We start from the raw sequence: 6,438 nt of genomic DNA, 5'->3' as shown, positions 1-6,438 counted from the left end.
ATATCTCAGTTGGTAACAAACACTAGGGAAGGATGTTGCCTAGTGTTATTAACCTATCTCAAGCAGCTTTTGTCTCTGGACAGGTTATCCATCATCACATCTTACTAGCCTATGAATTGATGAAGGGATATGCAAGGAAGGGTGGTGCTCCGAAGACTATGATCCTGCTGGATTTACATAAAGCATACGATATGGTGGACTGGTATGCTTTAGAGACTGTCCTAAAAGAAATTGGTATGCCAAGAAGACTCATTATGTGGATTATGAATGTGGTTACTACAGTTACCTATACTTTCAACATTAATGGTGAATACACAAAAGTTATGCCAACTAAGAGGGGTATTAGGCAAGGGGGTCCTATCTCCCCCTTGCTGTTTGTGGTGGTGATGGAGTACTTGAATCGTCTTCTGGTCAAAATGCAGTTAGACCCTAACTTTAACCATCATTCCAAATGCGAAAAAGTGGGCATCACTCACCTTACTTTTGCAGACGATGTACTTCTTTTCTGCAAGGGTGATGCAATTTTTGTGGATATGATGCTGGCTACTATAACTGAATTTTCTCTAACAACTGGCTTGGTAGTGAACCCTAGAAAATGGAGGATTTACTGTGGTAGTGTGGATACTGATACCAAACAAAAAATCCTGGATGTGTCTGGTTTCAATGAAGGTCATTTACCGATTTGATTGGCAGGATTTTAGCCACATTGAATCATTAGTCTTCAAAGCTTCTCAGTGCTGCATGGAGAGTCAGGATGGTGAAATGTATTATCAGTGTTATGGTACAATTTTGGATGCGGAGCCTCCCTATCCCTAAATGGGTTATCCATATAATTGATAGTATGTGCAGAGGATTTATCTGGACTGGTACTACTGAGCCAAGCAAGAAGAGTCTCGTTGCCTGGAGTACGGTTTGCAAGCCCAGAAGAAAAGGTGGCCTTGGTATCCTCAATTTGGAGGTTTGAAATAAAGTTGCTCTATTAAAGTGTTTGTGGAATGTTTGTAAGAAATCTGATAGTTTGTGGATTAAGTGGGTTCACATTCACCATATGAAAGGGCTGAATCCTATGGTTTATGTCATAAATTCTAGTAGTTCATGGATCATGAAGGCTGTTTTGCAACAAAGGGAGATTATTGCTAGTTTCCGACCTGTTTGGGACAGTATGGTGTGCTGCAGCAAATTTAAATCGAAAAAAGTGTATGAGGCTTTGATTGATGATCAGAGTAGAGTCAGTTGGAGAAATTTGTTCACTAGAAATAGTGCTAGACCTAGGGCTATTCACACTACTTAGCTAGCCTGTCATGGTAAGCTTGGGACCAAGGATAAATTGTTTCGCTTTGGAATGATTCAAGAGCATCGTTGCAGCCTGTGTGATAAAGAAGATGAGAACCTTGATCATCTTTTCTTTGTAGAGTATCAAAAAACATTTGGAGCTATGTGTTGCAGTGGATGGAAATTCAGTATGAGCCAAAAAATTGGTCTACTGATATAGTTTGGATCCTAAGAAATGTAGAGAAGAAAGGATGGAGAGCCAGCCTGTTGAAGTTAGCATTCACGGAAACGATATACGGTATATGGCGGTATAGAAATGACAAGATATTTGGAGATATTACACATAGATACACTAGTATAGACATTAGTAAAGATATCTTAGATAATGTCATGTATAGAGGATGGTCATCAAAGAAGCTTAGGGGACATATAGCAACTTTGATGATTTAGTCTGTTTTTGTGTTTTTGGGGGTAGGACTTAAGGGTCACCTTTAGGGCTGGCAATGAACCAAACTAACTCGAAAATAGTTCGAAACTCGATTCGAAAATTAAATCGTTGAACTAGGTTCATGAACCAAATGAGCTGAGTATGAGCTAAAAACTAAGTTGGTTAACTAAATGAGTTGAACTTGAACTATACATAGTTCGACTCGTTAGGTTCATGAGTCAACTCGATTATATATGAGATAGATTATATTGTCTTTAAGAGTAGGTTTAAATATTTGCTCTAAATCTTAGTATCATATTTTATTTTAATCTAACGGTTTTAATTTATATATATTCTCTAGTGAGCAAAATATTTCTACAAATAATTATACAAATAAAATTAACATCGTATAAATTCCAATCTTATAACTTTTATTTTATTTCTATATTTTTTATTTAAAAAAATATTAATTTAAAATGTCAAATATATATGTAAACAAATAGACTTTAAAAAATTACTTTTAAGTCTGTGAAATAAGCGAGTTGAACCTAACAAGATAAACCTAACGAGTTGAATCGAGATGTTCGTGAACTTCTAACAAGTCGAGTTTGACCTGAACAAAAGTTCGAGATAAACTCGAACTCGAACTCAAACTCGGCCAATTCTTAACGAGTCGAGTTTGAGCTGAAAAAAAAGTTCGTCAAGAACTCGAACTCGGTCAATTCTTAACGAGTCAAACTGATCTGAGGCGAGTTCGACTAGACTCGACTCATTTCCATCCCTAGTCACCTTTGTATCTAATGCTTGTTTTTTGAATTAATAAAATATCTTAATTCAAAAAAAAAAAGTTGGGTTATATTTTAATTTTAAAATATAAGGAACAACATTTCATGTCGGTTGGTTAAACAACTAAGGGAATAGATGACTTATACTGTATTTAAAAAATTATATAAAATAAATATGACATTTTGATTTTAAATAAAACACGAAATTATACGAATTGGAATACGAAACTCAAAACCCTAAACTACATTTCCGATCGATTTTACTTAAAAACTGAAAAATGAGATTTATTTTAAAATAAATAAATAAAAGATTATGTTCCAGTGCAATTAACTTCAATTTTTTAATTGACTGAAATAAAATCTATAATATAAGAAAGGAAATTGTTGTGGAAAACACCACTATGTCCTTGCTTCTATATCTGCCATGTGTATAAAATAGGGGTATTTGTTGTCCAAAATTTACTTTTTCCAACCAATGATGTCACTTTGTTCCATTACAATTACATAATTACTGAATTTTGCCTTTGATGGTTAGGAATAAATAAAAAGCTGATGTCACATAGGTCTTTTTGTTTCCAAACCAACCAATGCAAACCTACTTTTGATGTTTTTTCACGTTTATTTCATCACATCACTTTTAATTTTCAAAACCCTTTCTCTTTCTTCCTCCACCAAATTTTTTCTTCTTTCTCTCTCTTCCTCTGTTCTTCTTCTTCTTCACACATATGTACCACCTTCTTTTTCTTCTTCTCTTCTAAAGACAAACACATCTTCATCTATTTTTATAAATGCATCTTCGTTACTTTCACAACTAAGAGAGACAAAAGATAAACACCAAAAATAAGTTGAAAACAGAAAAATAGAAAGATGGAATCAGAATCTACCGGCGGCTGAATGTGATAACGTGGTTTCCGACGAAGGTACGTAAACTATGCATTTCTCAGTTTCTTACCCTTATGTTATTCTTCTCCTTGATGTTGTTGTTAGTTCAATTACTAACATGGTCTTATGTAGGTTAAGAAGGAACAAGATGAAGACAACATTAGGTGGGGTTGATTTGTTGAAACTCATGAAATGTATTTATCTCAAAGTTTAAATTTTTTCTTTGATTGTTTTATTTTTGCAGATTATTAGATTAGGTTTTTTTCTATGATTGTTTTATTAATTAACAAAAATATTATCTATTTGTAAATGAAGGTGGAAAAATTGTCTCTAGGATCCAGAAGTTAGCTGCAGGAAAGATATGATTTCAATCTTTATTTTATGTCTGGGTTACAATAAATTTCTCTTTTTGGGTCTATTATTTTTATGAAATCACATATAATACAAATTTGGGAAAAGTATTTTAAAATATGTGTTAGTATATTGAAATCAGAGTGGTATTTTGAAACAGGTGTAGTGAATATTTGTAGACAACTATTAGATGTTACTTTCATTTTATCTAATCCTCATGTTTGAGCATAATTGGGCTTTTCTGTCTCGGTGGGTAGAGGGTGCAAAAGGGCAGTTAATATGTTTAAACCCCCAATATTTGGGATTAGGTTTGATGATTTTGTGGGTATCACTAAAATTATGAAGGATTGTCAAAGATAAAGATTTTACTCAAAAATAACATATTTTGTTTTGTATGCAGAAGATTTCCTGTTTGGCTAAAGTATGTACTAGGTGTTTCCTTCCGAACAGACACCGAGTTGTTCAAGATTTAGTGATTTTCAATTTTGAAATTTCATTAATTTAATTCTCATGATTTGTTTGTGATTTTCAATTTTGAAATTTCATTAACAAGATATTGTTTCTGCAGCACTTCCAGTGAAGGAAGCTGGTGGAGTTGGACTAATTTACGCACATTGCATGAAGACGGACTCGGCGAATGTGATATAGTTTCCATGTATTAAAAGTATAAATCCAAGAAAGATTTTACAATCAAATTATTCAATAACCGATGTCTTTCAAAACTTTCTACATGAAGAACTATCATGGTTCCGCAAAGCTCAGCTTCTATATGCCGTATGAATACGAAACCTGTCACAAATTTATAACTGATAGTGTTTACATATTGTTTCTACATAGAAATGAAAATTTGTCGCATTTGTCTCCTAACTTTTTCTTCGATGTTGCAGCTAAACAATTTTATACTGAACAACATCCCATAAAATGGACACAAAATGGCATTTCAACAATTTGTTGGATTTAATGACATTGGATTCTATAAAGAGGATACTTTTGTTGCAGCAGGTAAGTAACATTTTATGGATACAACAGTAGTTACCTTTTCACTTTAATGTATAAATGTTGGTGTAGTATCATCCTGATGTAGTGCAGATTTGACAACTTATGTCGGCATTGTTAGCTGGAGTTACGGTTTCGAAGTGCGGGGCCTTTGAATTGTGCAGTGGGCTGTTGGTTGTGAGATGTTTGGTAAGAATACAGGGTTGGGTTCATGGTTTTTCTATTGGTTTGATCTGAATTGTATGTGATGGCATTTGGTTTGTGATTCTTGAGTTTTGGCTTATGCAGATAACATGTTCTGTATGTGACTGTTAGCTGCATTTATTTTGAGAAACCTCATAGCATGCTTTGGACTAAAAATGTTCACGGCTGAATCGATTCTTTTGTATTGGATGCAGGCTTATGATTGGGTTGCAGGTAGTTGAACCCAAGTTGGTGCGGAAATGCCAGGAATATATTGGTGGAAAATGTGTATGTATGGACTTAGTCATGGAGTAAAAGGAGGCATTGACCCTTGAGTTTTTGCTTATTGGTGAACTACCTGAATAGGTTCTTATCAGCTTATCAATTACCAGTAAAATAGAATATTAATAAGTTTGTTTCAGATGATTTACATGGTTTTTGTATGATAATATTTCTGAAACATTTGATCAAAGAGGTTGAGTTATCAGATTAGGTGGTTTTTTCGAGTTTAGAGTTTGCATCCAGTATAAATAGAGCTTAATAATATTTTGTGGGTAGGATATAAATATGTCATTGATTATTTAGATGTGTTGGTCTGGTATAGGAATATAATAATAAAGTGTATTTTTCAACCATTTAATTTCATTGAATTATTTAGAACATAAATTGATAAATGTGATATCAAACATTTAATAAAATTAATATCAAATTTAATTTTCTACGCTCACCTCATTTATCTATCAATTTTATATTGCTTTCTTGTTGTGAGATACAGTACGATATATGAATTTGTTTAGATGTCATATTGATAAATAGTATTTCATAATCTTTTTATTTACTTAATTTTACTAAATTATAAGCTTAGAATCAATAAAGAAAAATAATATTAAAATATAATTTTATCTCATATAAAAATACTAACTTTTATATTAATTCTTATCTTTTAAATTTCATCTGTAAAAAAATCAATATTAAAATGTTATTACGGGCAAAAACAAGAAAGCATATTTTTTATTTTTATCATTTGTGTTCGTATCATAAACGGTGATTTACTTCTATTTAATTTAGTTGTTAATTTTGAAAAATTAATTTTAATTTATGTTCATACCATTGTTTTTTTTGGCTTTATACCACCGGTTTAGTTCGGTTCGGGGGCGAGTTCTGGCATCAAGTGGTTCCATCCCCCTCCCGATCGCAGTTGCGGGGGATCGAACCGTGGTTCTCCCTACCATTGTTTTGTTTCAACGGAAAAACAAACTTTAAGTAGGTTTAAGAAATCAAACAATTTCAGTCTTTTTATGATTAGTGATCTTCACTTGATTAATTTCTTTTCTATTTATTTTATTAATAAAAAATAATTTATAACATAAATAAATATTATTTGTGTTAATTAACATTAGAATAATAATATACTCACTCTCACCAAGATAAAAATTTAATTAAATAGGTTATAAAAAAAATCTTAATTTTAAATGAATCTGTAATTTTTCACATATATAATTTTAATTATATTTATAATTAAAATCATATTAAATACGGTAT

The 6,438-nt window shown here is 32.1% G+C and overlaps 1 long non-coding RNA gene across 6 annotated transcripts; it reads left to right on the top strand.

The window, feature by feature from the left end:
- Positions 1–3,159: 3,159 nt before the first annotated feature.
- Positions 3,160–5,497, top strand: LOC131600349 (uncharacterized). 6 transcript variants are annotated; one of them, XR_009283110.1, is made up of 5 exons: positions 3,160–3,404; positions 3,499–3,530; positions 4,286–4,491; positions 4,605–4,902; positions 5,112–5,497. It is a non-coding gene; the product is annotated as an uncharacterized LOC131600349 (long non-coding RNA). The 6 variants fall into 6 exon arrangements; XR_009283114.1 differs by having other exon boundaries at positions 4,118–4,491; XR_009283111.1 differs by having other exon boundaries at positions 3,682–4,491.
- Positions 5,498–6,438: the final 941 nt, after the last annotated feature.

The sequence above is a fragment of the Vicia villosa genome, linkage group LG4 (genome assembly GCF_029867415.1).
Source record: "Vicia villosa cultivar HV-30 ecotype Madison, WI linkage group LG4, Vvil1.0, whole genome shotgun sequence".
Taxonomy (NCBI): domain Eukaryota; kingdom Viridiplantae; phylum Streptophyta; class Magnoliopsida; order Fabales; family Fabaceae; genus Vicia; species Vicia villosa.
The sequence above is the reverse complement of the archived record's forward strand: the minus strand, read 5'-3'. Positions and strand labels throughout refer to the sequence as shown.